Below are 16,254 nucleotides of genomic sequence, written 5' to 3' on the forward strand. Positions count from 1 at the left end.
TGTTGTTGATGGTTAAGAATTCCCTCTTTTGTCGAGTAACACCCCGCTGCTTCCTGGAGGATGGCACCCAGACGGTGGAGGAGAAGGGACATCGAGTCGGCATGCAAATGACATCAGATCCAGCATGCAGCGGGAGAGACCCCTCACCAAACATAGACAAAAACCCCTAAAACAATGAGCCAACACAAAATTGATAAATCAAAGCAATGTATAGATGTGAGGAACAGAAGCAGCCACCAAGACCCTTTTTACCCCTCACCCTAACCTAAAGATGTTGGCTAAACAGAGACCTCAAATGTTGAACCAAAAAGCAAGGAAATTTCCCAATGCTCTTGTGAGGCCAGAACCCCCAGCTCTGCTTACAGACCAGTGGACAAAGCTGCACTCTTCCTCCTCCTCCAAGTCACTCTTGGGAGCAGTCAGTTCTCCCCACCCGAGCTGATCACTTTTAATAAAGGCGTGAAAAAGGAGAAAGGTCTCCTGCCCATGTTTATTTCACAGTTGTAGCTGGAGATCTCCTTTGAAAGGTTACCTTAGTGGGAGAGATTAACACACAAACACATCCTCTCCATGCTACTGAGCTGGAGTAATACAGTAAGTGGGTCTGCCAAACATTTCTGGCTGGAAGACAAAAAGGCAGTGAAGAGGATGACCGACCAACCGACCAACCAACCAACCAAAAGGACCACCTGCAACCATTTGTGCCAGTGAAGGGAAGAGCTGAATAAAGACTGGAGAATGAATTTCCAGGCGATCTCTTGTTTCTTCATACAGTTCTGAGGAGTCACAAGGTAAAGGGAGGAAATTCTGTTTCTGCTCTGAGGGTAAAGCAAAGGTAAGCAAACCCTGAGTGTCAGGAGGGCAAAAGCAGAGATCACTGAAAAGAGGAACTTGCTGGCAGCAAGAAGAACAAAAAATTATCAACTCTGGATCAAAATGACACTGGGAGAAAGGGAAAAAACCTCTTTCTGAGGTGGAGTAGGCTAAATAATCATTAGCTCTCCCGAGTGGTGGAGGGGGAGGGAGTCTGCCGAAGGAGACGAAGGAACCGGTGGGACGATTACTTGGGGACCTGAGGAGCTAACGAGAGCAGTTATTTCCATTTCAAATGGAAAAGCGAGAGGAGATCAAACACATTTCACAGTAATGATCCGGAGCCTTTCCCTGAACACTGAGCCACACAAACGCTCAGGGTAATTGAAGCCACATGTAGCTAAGATGGAGAAGCAGAAATCTGCTCAAGGGGACTGGGGCGGGGGTGGGGGAAACACCCACAAAGCAAACAAAGATAAAATCCCAACCTGTAACAAACAAACAGCTCTGCACTGGGCTCCCCACCCTCCAATTTGCCTACCACATATGATCCATGTGCATCAAGTGCTCCGCAAAATGACATCACCCTCCTCTTCCTGCATCTCCCCAGAATCCATGGACACCTGTTCCCAATCCCATGGGTGAATGAGCCAGCGAAAAAAATTAAAAACTGGTAGTAAATAAATACTTTGTTTTAAAAATCAATCTCAGATAATTATGGATTAAGAATGTCAGTAGAACACAAGATGGGCTTGGGATCTTTTTGCTTATTCATCCATTTTCTAAAAAGACTAAGGTGACTTCTGTTCAGAACTAATGAGGAATACTGATCAACTGCTCATTGCTTTTCAATCCCTGATCTCCTGCTGAGTCTGCATTTAGCTATTAAGTGGTAGTTTGATATGGTCCCATTCTTCCTACCTGGAAACCAGGCTGAGATCCACCAGCCTGTTTCAGAGGGAAGCATCTATTGTCACTGTCATCGCTGCCCCATGGTTAAAAATACTGTCAGTTCCAAGGTCATAAACACTGATTACCTTACCAGCTCCACATTTATGAATGCCCATCTAAGAGCAAATCCGAGTCCCCATCCCATTCTAGCAGTCCAAAAACCCTAAGAAAAGGGAGAAGTGTTTCTATGCTGTAGAGTCTGAAGGTCACTAAGCTTTATTTAACATAAGCTTAGTGTTTATTTATTCAATTAATCCAATTTTAGTTAAAAATGTGTGCCCGAGGTTAAAAATTGCCCTACAGACAAGAGCATCCACAATGATATCCAGCAAAAAAGGTCTAATCCTATCCTCCTCTTCCTCCTCCACAGTTACCTTTGCCAACCTATGGCAAAAAACGAGGACTTTTCATTCTGGCAGCAGAGTCAGGAGCACCTTTATAGAGAGGGCTAAGACCAGTCTGAAGAGCGTTGGGTCTTTTCTCCTGTTGGAGGCAGAAGCCCGAATTCTTCCTGCGGTACCCATAACTTAACTCATGCACAGCAGCAGGAGGAGGAGGAAAAGCAGTTTCTACGGTAACCGTGCACCCAGCACTTTGGGCTGTGCAGAAGACAGCCAGCTGCTGCACACAGCTGGGAAGCACTGGGCAGCCTGCAGGTGAGTGCTGTCCCTGGCAAGAAGCCCCAGGCAGCACTGGCAGAGCCTGATGTCACACTGAACCAGCTGATGGAAAGGCCCTGTGTGGGCCATGCTCAAGTAATCCCACCATGTGGGGGCAGAAAGGTGGGTCAGTGAGTTAGCTGGGCTCTCTGCATGCAGGTGCAAGGAAACCCTCTTGGAGCATGCCAGCGTGGAGGCTCACTGCATATCCCACAATGTTTCCCCCTCCTCCAAACAGGTTTTGAAGTCTGGTTATTGTCCCTGCTGTCTGTCTCCTTCCCCGCAGTCCCACACGGAATATCTGCCTCCCAAGAGATACTTTTCACCCTTGTAGCCTGCCCTTTGCAATGCAGATCATCACCATCAGCAGTCCTGGCTGGAAGAGTCTCCTTCAACATCTGCAGCATATAGATGGAGGTGTGTGTCTGTGTGTGTGTGCAGACTAGACCCAGGTATGAACCCTGTGTGTGTGTGTGTGCAATCAGGGTAGATAGAGATATGCAGCACACATAGACTCTGTGGCAGTGAATGAAAGCCCAGACACCTCTTTCTGAGCCCATTTTGTAAAATACAGGCAGCAGAGCCTCTGCCTGTGCAGTACATGGGAGCTCCTCAGCCAGCTGGCAGCCCCACCTTGTGCTGCAGCCAGCACCAACGCAGTCTTGCCTGATATTGAAACCATTACTCTTCACCATTCCCTCACCCCGTGCTGCCTCTTCATCCCCCAAGAAGCTTGGAGCTAAAATTATATACCCGAATAATTATTCTTTGGCTTGAAAACAATCTTCCTCCCTCACCACCCTTTTCTTTGACATGTGTGTTTAATATCAAATTATTTATAACCCAGCCTCGCGGTCAAGCTTTTAATAAAAGAGCTGCCAGAGACTTTTAAAAGCATCGTATTCACTCGACTAGCCACATTATGCTGAGTAAGGGCTGCAGGGCTTTAGCAGAAGGAGCCTTGCTGCTGAAAATCCCCCCAGTCCGTGTGTGCACGTGTTTTACTCACTCACACTGTTTCTTGTTCTCTCTGTGTCGTTTTTTCTATCCCTCCTTCTCCCTTCACCTGTCTAGATCTGCAGTCTCTGCCTGGCTGTGATGAAATACTGCCCGTACTGATGTCTACAAACAAAAGAATTATTAAGAAGGGATTCTTCTATGCCACATGGATTTTTCCTTCCCTAGGATTACGCATAACCAATGAGAGGTCAAAAATGAAGGAATGTATCCTTTAAACCTCCCTCCTTCCTTCCTCAGCTTTATCTGCTTCTTTTCACTGCACTAACCTTTTCCTTCTCTAAGAGTATATATGCACATGTACATATTTCTCTCCCCCTTCAGCATGAAATATTGATGAATTCTGCTCCCCTAAATGAAGGTTTGATGCAGAAGAAGCCTGCAGTTCATCTTCAGCAGGAGGAATGCAAATGTGTTGAAATCCTAGGAGGGATAGGACAGCAAAATACAAGGGCTGCTGCAGCAGCTGCCAGATCATGTTTGATTCTGCGCACGGGCACAGACAGTAGCAGGGCAGGAAAGCTGCCCCGAGCAGTGCCGACCCTCCTGGCTCCCCAAGCAAGAGGCAAAAACATGCTGCCTGAGTAGGGAGCTTATTTACATGGAATTTATGCCTTGAATGATAGGGGAGGGCCAAGCTGCTGTTAGCACAGATGTAAATCTCTGGCTAGTGAAGCTAAAAGGGAGTTATTCCAGATTTACACTCCCATCAGGGGGGTTTATACATGTAGTTTTCCACAGTGCCTTCTGCCATTCCAGGCATCGCTGCACATGTCCAGCTTTCATGGGCTCTGGCAGGAATAAAGTATGCATAACAATTTGGTAATCAGTCCCCTCCGGGCCTGATGTAAAAGATTTGCCCCCAGGGGATTTGAGCACTTGGAAGAAGAAAACCAACAACAACCCATAACATTTAGGGAGCTGTGCTTTTCTTTGCATCCTCTGAGGAACAAAGCAATGATGCCTGTTAGTCTGTGTATGTAATTGGATTCTGAGTGCTAAGTGAGGAACATCAAAGAGGTGAGGATTGCTAACAGACCTCTGAGTGAAGTGCTGTGGCTGTTCCTGAGCATTTGGCATTCAGGTAGGAAGAGAAGGCCTCGAACATCACTGCATACAAACCACATCCCTTCCCCAAAAGAGCTACTGATCCCTTTTTAAAGGCTCTATCAACTTCTGCATCTGAGAAGGCAGCCTATATTCTCCAGTAGGGACAGAGTGGTCAGGCAAGATGACTGAGGAAAGGCATGAGTGAGAAGGGGTCAGGTGCCATGAGTCTTTTCTCAGTCTTCCATGTCACTGAAACATCCTGGTTTTCCCCTGGTCATAAAGTCATAGGATGGTTTTTATTGGAAGGATTGACTTGAGGATCATCTAGTTCCAGCCCCCTGCCATGGGCAGGGACACATTCCACTAGACCAGGTTGCTCAAAGTTCCATCCAGAGCTTGGCCCTTAACACTTCCAGGGATGTGAAACATGGAGATATGAAAGCTTCTCCTCCTACAGAGAGGAGCATAATAAGAATTTCCCAAGCTCTAATGCTTGAAATTAGTGCTGCACTGGCACCTCTAAACCTCACTGTCATCTACACTACCTTCACTTTGAAGTGATCAAAGACCTTGGAAAATCCCCTTTGAAAGTTTCTCAGCCAGAAGCCAAACCCAGTGAAGCCAAACACGAGCAAAGCAGCCAACCTGATGCTTGCCTGGTGCTTGCTGCATACCTCAGGCGACCCTACAAACTCACTGCCACACTCCCTGCCCCGAGAGCCACAGCTTCTCTGCTGGCCTTGCAGACCCCTGCTGAAGCCAGACATACTGGGAGATTTGTGAGGGTTCTCATGAGCTCTTCTCAGCATCACACACACCCTGGTCACAGCCAGCCCAGGGACAGAACCATAAATCCCATTTCACAGATGAGAGGAGGGATGCACAGAGAGGTGGACTGTTCACAGTTCAATCTCCCAACCATCCCTACTACCTTGGTTCCCCAGCTCTTCCCAAACCCTTCAGAGCAGCCCAGACCCTTTACAACGTGCTGTTCTCACACTACAACTTGTGGTGATGGTGATGGAGGGTGCCCATTGCTCCCCCTCCTTCTCCTCTGTGCACTGGCAGCTGAATGTGTTATTTTTGTCCCCAGTTCAGAGGCAGTTTCATGCATCCCACTGTGTGGCTTATCTTCTGCAATTAGCACTTTCCGCCATATCTGATAGGAGAGAAGGGCTCAGCTGCCCCTGATTAATTGCCAAGTATTTGCTTTCTTTTCCACTTCTGTGGCCTGGAATTAATTAGTTTATCCCTCTTATTCCTTTCATGGGCCAGAGCGTTCTCTTTTTTTGTGCAATTATATATAATAGCAATGCTTGAAATCCCCTGGGGAACAGTTGAGAGAGGCTCTCAATGGGGAGGAAAGGAGCCTGAAAGCAAAGAGATTACTAAAGGTCATATGTCCTACAGCTTCCCTGTGGTCTTAAAATATATATTATCCTCTGACTCCAGCATAAATTCCTTCCCTGCACCATCTACCTCACTGCCTTCTCCAGGTTTTTCAGTTAGTTAATGTCTGAACAGCAGGAAGAGCTTGCAGACCTAAATCCCAAGTGTGAACAAGAGATGTAAAAGAATGGCCCCCCTTGGCTGGACACCCTCAGGTGTTGCAGAAAACACAGAGCCCAGCAGGGGCAATCTCACAATGCTAGCCTGGCCACTATAAGGTACAGGGTAGTAGGAGCACTGGCTCTAACATGAAGGAGATGCTGCAGTTTAGATACAGCAGCTGAACACTCTCACAGTCTCTGGCTGAGGAGGATGACTCCTGTGGCTCACTCAAAAGCCAACCAACAGCACACTGCTGACTTGGGGAAAGAGGACAGAAGTCCCTGAGCAAGAAGACCATGTCCAGTTCCTCCCTTGCAAATGCAGGTGACACTGGCACCAGTGTTCACAGCCCAGTCTTGCTTTCCTGAATGGTAAATCAGGAGTAAATGAGTATGAAAACTCTGTTACTGAAAGCAAACCTTGATCCTTTGGCCAAAAGGGGAAGACTGTTTTTTGATATTTTTAATTGAGTATCCCAAGCAGTGTCTTGTCTAGACACTGCAGCCCTTGGAGAACAGTTTGTGGGGCAGTCCTCTACCTGGCATGAGGAAAAATCAAGGCATCTGGGAAGGAGTGAGGCAGAACTTCATCTAATTCTTGAACTGTTGGCAGTAGATCCATCTAAGGTCTTATTTACTGAGGTTTTTAGACCCATAATTATTATATCTTCCTTCTCACCCATTATTAGGCTATGTTGTCTTTACAGTCCACTTCATTTGAATTACTTCACTTACTGCATTTTTTTAAGCTGGTCTCAGACGGCTGTGACCCAACACAGTCCGAGTTTCAGGGGGCTTTTTGGGTGTCAAGACTCCAGTGCATTAAAATTTTTGTGCTATCTCGCTTGAAGATAGGGAACCATGATGCAGCCAAGATGCTGCCCCCAGTTCTCAGGCTGCAGGATGACTGTGGTCTCATACAGCATAAGGAGGAAGGATTCCAAGGCAGCCAAAAATTAGGCAAGGACTTATTTTCCCACAGCAATACCTGCAGAGCTAAAGCTGTTCAGCTTTTAGTCAGAGAACGGACAGCAGGCTGGCTCTTATGGGTGCAAAAGAGAAGGGATGATCAGGCAGGACAGTGTGCCTAAGACCGTGGTATCCTGTTCTTTGGATGGACATTTCTTTCTGCCATCTCCCCTGCCTCTTGTTTCTACCTTCATTTGGCTGTCTTAATTATTAGCCATGACCAGTTGTCTCCCTACAATCTTTTTGGGCAGACTGGAGGTGATAAACCTGTGGAAGGTGAAGGCTGTGCATTGCCTGAGCTGCAAATCAAGAAGTGGCTGCGGACTGCAGCTCTCCTCCCCTCCCTTTCTCTCCTTCTCGCTCTCCTGACTTACAGCTCTGCCAGCTCTGCATCATGGACCCCTCTGAACTTGCTCTGCAGGCAGGGTGTGAATGGAGCACAGACATGCCTGGGAATCTGTAAGTGCACAGAGATCCCTGTGTGTGTCAGGGAGGGGGAAATGGGCCAGGGGCTGGCCTCACACACGGTGTGGAGCCAGGAAATGCAAGGATGCCAGGTGGATTACACACACACTTACACCCCTGTAATTTGAATTATGGTCCGCACCCTTCAGTATACACTGCATGCTCCAGAGAGCATCTGCTGAGCAAAAGGCATTAACATACAAAAAGGAGGGAGCTTGCTTTAAAGTCGCTGTATATATCCATCCAGAGTGTGTGCTGCAGTCAGACAGTTGTTTCAGGCAAAATGGTTCTGTCTTTCTCCTTGGGAAGGCACCTCAGTGAGCACTCTGAGTTCTCCCTCAATTCAGCATGGTGTTGGGGCTGCAGCCATTTCCTTAGCCATTTCCTTGCTCTCAGATGCAAAAGGACAAAAAGCATCCACAGCTGTTTCTAATCTCCATTTGTTTCTGGAGAGGACAAGGTGGGGTAGTTTTTTGCCTTACTCTAGAGGGAGTTTTTCTAATGCTGTGGGGCAAAGCTAGAAAAGATGAGTCTATTTGGGGAGAGCAAGTTTTGCCAGTGGTCTGTTGAGGGCTCTAATGTAGCCTCTGTTCCACAGGGACTTATGGGTTGCAGTCTCCAGCAGCAGGCACAGAGGAGACCCTTTTGCCTCCCTACATGAATTCCCATTTATACATGAAGATCTTAGATTTGTGTTCTGGTTCTGTTCCTTCCACACCTGCATCCCTCAGCCATGCTCTGCTGGTGTAAAACAGTCAGTCTGCCTTTACTTGGGCCGTGCTACAGTCGTTTCACCCCTCCCAAACCTCTAAAGCTCTTTCCTTCACAATTAGGGGTGTAACTGACCTCATATGAAGAGCTCTTAAATGGCAGGAATGCAAAACTGAAGAGGCTCTTCATCCCCCCCAGCTCTCCCCCACCCACCACAGCACCTGCAATGTGATTCATGCACATGCACCAAAGAGCATTCTTCATTTTACCTTACAGTAATCCACAGCTTTACTAAGGTGGCACTCACAGAAGTGACTTGAAAGCAAACCCATGAACGTCTCTCTTAATTACTTGGTAAAACATTTTATTTTCTATCTCTGTTTCACAGTTGTGAGTAGCAGCAGACAGGGAAGATATGTGACATACTGGCTTTGAGTGAGTGAGTGGGGAGCCAAGTGCCTGCTCACAGCAGCTCATTCAGGTTTGCAGAAGCAGAGCACAGAGGCACCTGCATTCCTGCCTGCCCAGTTCTGAAAGGGCATTTGCAATTGCTGAGTGCCTGTACAAAGCAAGCATTTTACAGGAGCAAACATTTTTTCAGCCTCATTTGAATACAAAGCTGCTACCCTTACACACATAAAGTAAGCATGCAATAGCCTCACAAGACCCCCAGTGGTGGGGATCCATTTCCCCACCTCCTAACAGCAAAGTCCTGTGATTTCAGTGTCAGACATTGCTCAAAAAGAAGGTTAGAATCTCATTACATCCTAGTTTGTTGCTACACACTGTCTACCTCAGGTTTGCCCTACTGGCTTCCATACAAAGCGTTGCTTTTGCTTACTGCTATACGTCTTCGCTGGGTTTCCAGACATTATTAAGCATCTGACACAATCCATCCCAGAGGTAGCTGCATTTAGTTGTGGCTGGATGATTGCTGAATGTATGTAGTCTGCAAAGCAGCGAGTGATTCTTCAAGATGTCAGTCATCTTCATTAACATAAATAAGATATGTTTCATTTTAGTCACTCTAAAATCATTGAGTCATTTATTGATGTCTCAGTAATTTATGAGCTCTGTATCTTTGCTGGAAACCTAGCAGTGAGGCTGGTTGCAGGAAGAAATGGGCACAGTCCAGGGAGAGATCTCTGCCTAACTGAAGTTCAACTGTTTCTTCCCTGAGTTAAAGGGTGACACAGACTGGGGTGATAATGCTTGCCAGCCTTTCACCTGCAGTTCGTACAGTTAGTGACAAAATGCCACTGTACTGCCCAGAGAGAAATGGTCATCTCCTGTCCCTGTTGGTGCTATGACTTATCATAGGCATCCAAAAACCAAATCCAACTCCCCTTTTTGCTGGCAACCTTAGCCCAGAAGGCAAAGGACTCACTAGAATAGAGAATGAGCTTCCTTCCTGTTCCAAGAAATGGTCAGCCAAGAGAGGTGCACATTATCTTTGCTGTGCTGCAGCTGGAGCTTTTATCTGGAGGGATGATGAAAGGGAAACGTGAGTCTCCCGGGGTGTCAGTCAAGCACTCTCATCAGTCTAATTTCAGACAGAAATTTTATCAGGCAAGAGAACTGAGTGGGTCCAGATGAGCTCTGGAGAGGCATCCAGATCCTCTGTTGATAAATCAAAATGGGATGCCAGCTTGTCACAGTTCAGAGAGAAGAGGAGCCCTGCATCCTCAACACCACTTCAGCAGCCCTCACCTCAGTGGTGGGATGGAGGATTTGTCAAAAAAATAGGTCCAAATTCAGCATCTCTCGCACTGGCCTCCTTCTGCCAGATGTTTCAGATCCTCTGTACTCATAAATGCCCAACAAGTGTGCCTATGGAGCCAAAGAGAGAAGGGTGTAGAAGTCATGGCCTGTATGAGAGTCAGCCGAGCTGAGTGTGATGCTGGGTGTGCACACAGTCCCTCCAGCTCTGGCCATGAGCTTTCCCTCCAACAGGAGGAGAACAGGAAGAGAGCAGGACAGGTAGGATGCCCAGAGCCCACACCAACATTTCTCACTTCCCCATAATCTCACCCTCTGTCACCTCACTTCTGGGAGAGAGGTAACTTGAAAAAGAGGTTTTATCAAGCCCATCACAGGGGAAAAGAGAAGCATCCCAAAGTGTAAATAAACTTGTGTGCCTTAGTTTCATTATCTCACCTCTATTTGTTCCCTTTCCCTTCTGCTTCTATCATGTTTTCTTCTCTCTTACCTCTCTTACTTACCCTCTCATACCTTTCTGCCTCTTCCAGTGTTCTTCCTCATCTTTTCTCCTTGGAATTCCCATAGGGATCCTGCTCTGTTCACAGGCCCACAAAAACATCTCTCCTTTAAACTCTACTGTTAAAAAGGTGTCAGCAGTGTTTCAGTGAGCAGTCAGAGGTACTTTGCCACCAGACATCTCTGTGCCGCACCACCTCTTCCACACAGCCCACAGGAGCTGGTGGCACCACCCAGGGACCCTTGGCCCTGGAGCAGAGGGAGAAGATGAACCTGTCCTCACTGCAGAATTGCACCACAGCTGGGGATGATTTGTTTCAGAAAGCATCCTTAAGGGCCATTGACACAGGGTGGTCCTTCCCTTCAGAATTGTGGCTGTGTGGATGACCCATGTGCAGCTACAGATGCTCAGGTGCTGCCCAATCTTGCAACTGGAAGGCATCAAGAGCCCTGAGTTAACATAGAGAGGTTTATATCCCAGAATTAAAAGAGCTTGCTCCTTCTTCCTCCCACCTGAATGTCACCTCTTGGGATGCAGAACCAAGGCTTGAGGCTGGAATTTGTCAATTCTGCATTTGTCACCTGGGAATGTTAATGATCTTCCTGCATGGCCCACAGCCTTCAGAGGTAAAATAGCTCATGTGGAACACTGGGACTTCCATTGATTTACTTCAGCTGCTTCCAGGCAGTAACATTCTCTTGGTTTTAACCAGTTAATTGTATTTTCCAAAGGGTTTTTATCTACCTATATGTTACTTGCCAGTGGGATGCTGAGGCTGTAGCTGGGTGGGCTCACACGCACGTGGAAAGACAGGGGGACAGGTAAATATCAGTGGGGCCTTTTAGACAGGCTGTGGAGGAGGCCATGTGAGTGCAACGATCAGTACAGTTTTCAATGCAATTAAGGCATGCAGCACACTGGGTCCAGGTGACTGCAGCAGATTGCTCTGTGGAAGTCCAGCTGCCAGGAAAGCCATCCATGGCTTTTGAATGAATGCTCCTTTGCAAGCTATCTGCCCTGCTAACCCTAGTAGAAAATCAGTCACATCTGGTGGCACTGGAGCAACAGCCCAGCAAGCCTGGCTGTATCAAGATTCTCTGGCCAGAGGAAAAGCTGTGCAGATGCACTTTCATGGTGATGATAACTGAGATGTTTTATCTCCCATCTGTCATGAGCTGTTAGCATCCACACAATTAGTTATTACAGCCCAGCCATCAGCAGTAACAGAAGATGCTGGGGTATCGCTACTGCACGTTAATATCTGCCCTTAGTCAAATAAAGCAACCCCTCTGTGTGAAAATAATGTATGATATATCACACTGCCAGATGAGTTTTCACAGGCGTCCTAAAGGCAGAAATGCAGGCAGAGCACACACACACAGCCCAGCACAGGAACACTAAATTGTTAAAGGCACGTCTAAACTTGTCACATGGGACACTTCTCTGAATCCAGGCATTATTGCTTTCTGAATATCATCCTTCCTCACAAGATGTACTGAAACTCTTCCTCACTGAGCACAATACAGGAGTCAGAGCTGAAATTTGAAAGCTGAGACAGCTGTCTGAATGTAAAAGACAATAAATCTATACCAAGTCAAAAGACCAGAACCATCTTAGGATAGCTGGAAAAGAGTATCTCTAGGTTAATGTCCAGATGGGAATCCAGACCAATCCCTGCTGAGCTGCTACCATAGCTGTTTGGTAGTTGGAACATTTTGTTTTAAATTTTTAATTTGCTCTTAGCATAATTTTTTAATTACCCCTTTGAACCCCTTGGAACAGGTTGCACTGAGACTCCTCAGATTTCTTGACACATTCAGGAGTCCAGCCTCAGCTCACAGGGTGAAAACAACCTCTGTCAGAGCTGTCTGGGCTTCGGGAGGAGGTTGGAGTCTGCACCCAGGTCTCATGCCATTGCCAGTACCCAGCAGCAGGGTCTCTTGCAAAGATGCCTGGCCTCAGGACTGTGGCTTCTTCCCTTCTTCTGCCAGTATATTTAGAGATGGAGAGGAGAGAAATCCCTGCCATCCATGTTAACAGTGACTCATAACAGTGTGTTATTTCTGGCAGTTATTCCACAAGATTTCTTTTTCCACATCAAAATTCAAGAGCCCAGGAAGGCAGCTCAGGGCTAGACTGCAGGATGCTAAATCCTGTAACTCAGAGAAATACACAAATGTATAACAAAGCATAGATAAAAAACTTTAAAGGCTACACTGTTCTTTTTGTGAAGACCTTTCAAGGGTCCAGGATATTATTTAAAACCAGAAACACAATAACCCAGATCTCCAAGGACTATGCTGTTTTGTGCTGCACTGATGCATCTTTCCTAGGTTTGGCCTTTCCAGCTGCCTCCCTGTGACTATTGCTGCTGCACTGCCTGTCCTGACACAGAGGATGGGCACCCATGTCCCTGTCCCCTGGGCTGGACTGCACCCCAGGGACTCTGTCAGCTGCCTGTGCCCCTGGAGAGAAGAGTGGGTGCTGAGGATGGTGAGCTCCTCTCTGGGTCACAGCCCTGCCCCAGGGTGACTCAGCTGAGGGGACACAAGCCTTTACTTTTGTGTTTGTTTTTTTCTCAGTCACTTTCCAGGTGAGCCAATCTCTCCCTGAAAACTACAGAGGGTGCAAAGCTCACACTGGTAATTCAAAGCCTGGGGTGTGGCAGGGGACAGTGGGGCCTGCATTGCTCTTGGTTCAAGATATGAGATTGTGGCAGTACCAGTTGTTGGTTTCTCTGGATCTGGACTGAAGGCACTTGAGACAGTAGTTCATGTTCGGACTCAAGTGTTTATTATTTCTTATCAGTAAAACAGTCTCACTACTGTGAGTTTGGCAGCTTTTCATTAGAAAGCACAAAATGGCTAAAAATCTCTCAAAATGGCTAACAAGGTCTTTTAAGACTAAACTATCCAATTGAGAACTGACACCCAGATTATTTTCCCTTTTAACCCAATAACTGTTCCCAAAGAGCTGCAATGGGGACTTTTCTGCCCAATTACAAAATGCCACCCAAACCCATGAAGAAGGATGAAGAAGAAGCATGAAGGAGAAACCCAGGAAAACAGCCTGTGCCCTCATCTTGCTTCCATCCACAACATACTAAAAATCCCAAAACCTAAGTTTCTCACCAGTGATATACTTACACTATTCTTTATAATCTATTTCACACTTTTGTGGATTCTAGTCTGTCTTGACGTCTAGGAAACTTTCTCCATGAATGAGGGTCAAGGTCAGTGCTCCCCTGGGAGTCAGGGCACCCCAGAGCAGACAGAGAAATATTCCCAGTGCCCTGGGTTTCCACATGAGATGAGCCCCTGATGGCCAACAGGGGCGTTGTAGAGCACAGTGTATGTATGAATCTCTTCCCATGGGATTCCTGGGCATGCAAGGCACTGTGGAAATGCAAGGCACCCTTGGTCCTATTTCTCCACAGCCTGGTCACTCCATCCCTTCTTTAGAGCTTGCAAAGAGAACATCCCTCTGCCACGTTTACTGACCCCTCTACACTGGCAGCCACCTTGCAGAGTTTAGCCTGTAAATGCATTTTACCCTCTACCCCCAGGCAGTCCATCATATTCCCCATTCCTCTCCCAGCTGCCCCCACCACGTGCCAGCACATCCCTGGGGTCCCCTTGGGAGACTGCTGCCCCTGACATGAAGATGTCTCCTGTTTTCCAGATTTCCTACCTCTGTCTGCTCCTTCCTGGCACCACAAATTGGCCTCTACAGGGCCTCCCCAAGGCCTGGGAGGGGTGGCTGGTTTTGGGGAAAGTACACAGGTGAGTGGCTGCAGAGGACAAGGGTTGAAAGAGACACACAGAGAGAAAACAAAGCTCCTGGAAGAGATTAAAAGGGAACCCTTCCCACAGATTTGTGGAAGGTCAGAGGTGCCAGTAAGTTGGGGAAAAGTGGCGATGGTTTGCTGTGGTTGCCCAAGCACCTTACCCAGCCAGGTCCATTGCACAGGAGGTCATGCACAGGGGAAAGCACTGCTGTGGGCAGAGCAAGGTATGCACATGAAGAGTGAGACTGCAGGAGATCTGGATTTGGGGCTCAGCCTCAAGGCTTTGGTGCTTTACAGTGTGGCTCCTGGCTGCCAGCTCTTCTGCTCACTCATTCTTGTGCCTGAGCTTTTCTCCCTCCCTCTCTCTTACTGTTCTGCTTCTCTGTTCAGGTAGCAGAACACTTCACTGTGGCTTGGCCAGGGCAGGAGCTCCAGCTGAGCCCACAGGGCCAAGGAGCAGAGAGCACAGTGGTGGAGACAGGTGGTGGCTCCACGTGGTGGAGAAGGGACTTGGTGGTGGGGGCAAGGCTAGGGGAAAGGAAAAGCTGGAGGGAAGGAGGGGATGAAGAGTAGGGGTGGAACAAGCTGAATGAGAAATCAGGGGAGAAAGAGACCTGGCCATTCAGCTGGGCACCACACACTTTACACTGTGACTGGCTCCTCTGTGTCTGAAATGTTTCGGTTAATGCTTAGGGAATAAAAAATGTGGAAGGCTTTTTTTGTTGTTGGTTTTTTTTTGGTTTTTTTTTTTTTTTTTGTTAATAACAGCCATCTATTTATAGGCTGTAAATTATACACCATGAACATTACTCAGAGACAAGACATTATTTTGCTGCCAACAGGGAAAAGGGAAGGAAAGGGGGAAAAAAGCAGATGGAGAGAAGGGAGAGAGAGGGAGAAAGGCATACAGAGAGAAAGTGAGGAAGCTTTGAGCTTCTGATCCCCCCCCTGCACACCATGAATCTACAGCAAAGGGCATGTCATGTGCAATAAGGATGACACTGAAAAGAGGAAGAGAAGCGTGTGGAGCCAGCTGTGGAAGCCCAATTCTTCTTGTTCCTTCCTGCCATAGAGGAAATGTTGGACCATTTTTGAATGGGTTCAACCATTTTCTAGTGCTTTTTTTGAGCGCCAGAATAAAGCACCATGAAAAATTTTGCACAGTAGCTGATGGCCTGTGGAATCTGACACCCTCCTGTCTGTTGCTGACACAAGTGCATGGGCCACTTTCCAGGCTTTCCTGGCCCCCTGACAGCAATTTGAGCGCTTCAGAAAAACACTTTACCATCCCCCCTCTCTTTTCAGCCCCTTCTGCTTCCCCCTCAAACCCTCTCCCTCCTTTTGCAATCACATCTGCCAGAGTTAGAAACCAGATCACGCTGGCTTCCTTTGCAGTCAATAGAAATAGGGAGAGAGGGTAATTTGCCTACTTGATCTCTGCATTGGTTATGAGATGGCCCTACAATATTTAATTCAGTATAATACTGAAGTATCTAACACTAGATGAGATGAAGTTAGGCTTTATGAGAAATCCAACAAATTGTTTCCATCAAGCTTGCTGTGTACGGGATGAAAACATTCAGGAGTAATCCCGGACCATGGTAGAATAAGAAAAAATTATTTTTAATGCAACTGCTGATAAACTTTTTCATGACTACTTGGGCTTCAGAAAGCATCACAGCACATCTAACACAACTTCCTCCTTTTCTAAAGCTTATTGACCTTTTTCTTTGGCTCCCCAAGCTTCATCACTTGTTTCTTTCTTTCCACTTCCTCATTTCTCGCCTAGATTTCCTACTGTTTTTATAACTTCATTCCTTTTGATTTCATACACTGGAAAAAGAATAAGAGGTTTTGACCCAGCTTGCCTATAGGATTAAAAAAGCTTTTTAATCTCTGAGGTTTCCCAATATCTATCCTATATGATCAAAAGCAAAAACTGAAACCCACCCCTTTTACAGCTCTATAATAAAGCCTCTATTCTGGCCTTATTATCAAGCAGTGCAAGATAGCCTGGGAGCCCAGTCCTCAGGGAGACAGGGTGCCCAAAAGCTAGGCTAGCTC

Source organism: Molothrus ater, chromosome 5, assembly GCF_012460135.2.
Source record: "Molothrus ater isolate BHLD 08-10-18 breed brown headed cowbird chromosome 5, BPBGC_Mater_1.1, whole genome shotgun sequence".
Taxonomy (NCBI): Eukaryota; Metazoa; Chordata; class Aves; order Passeriformes; family Icteridae; genus Molothrus; species Molothrus ater.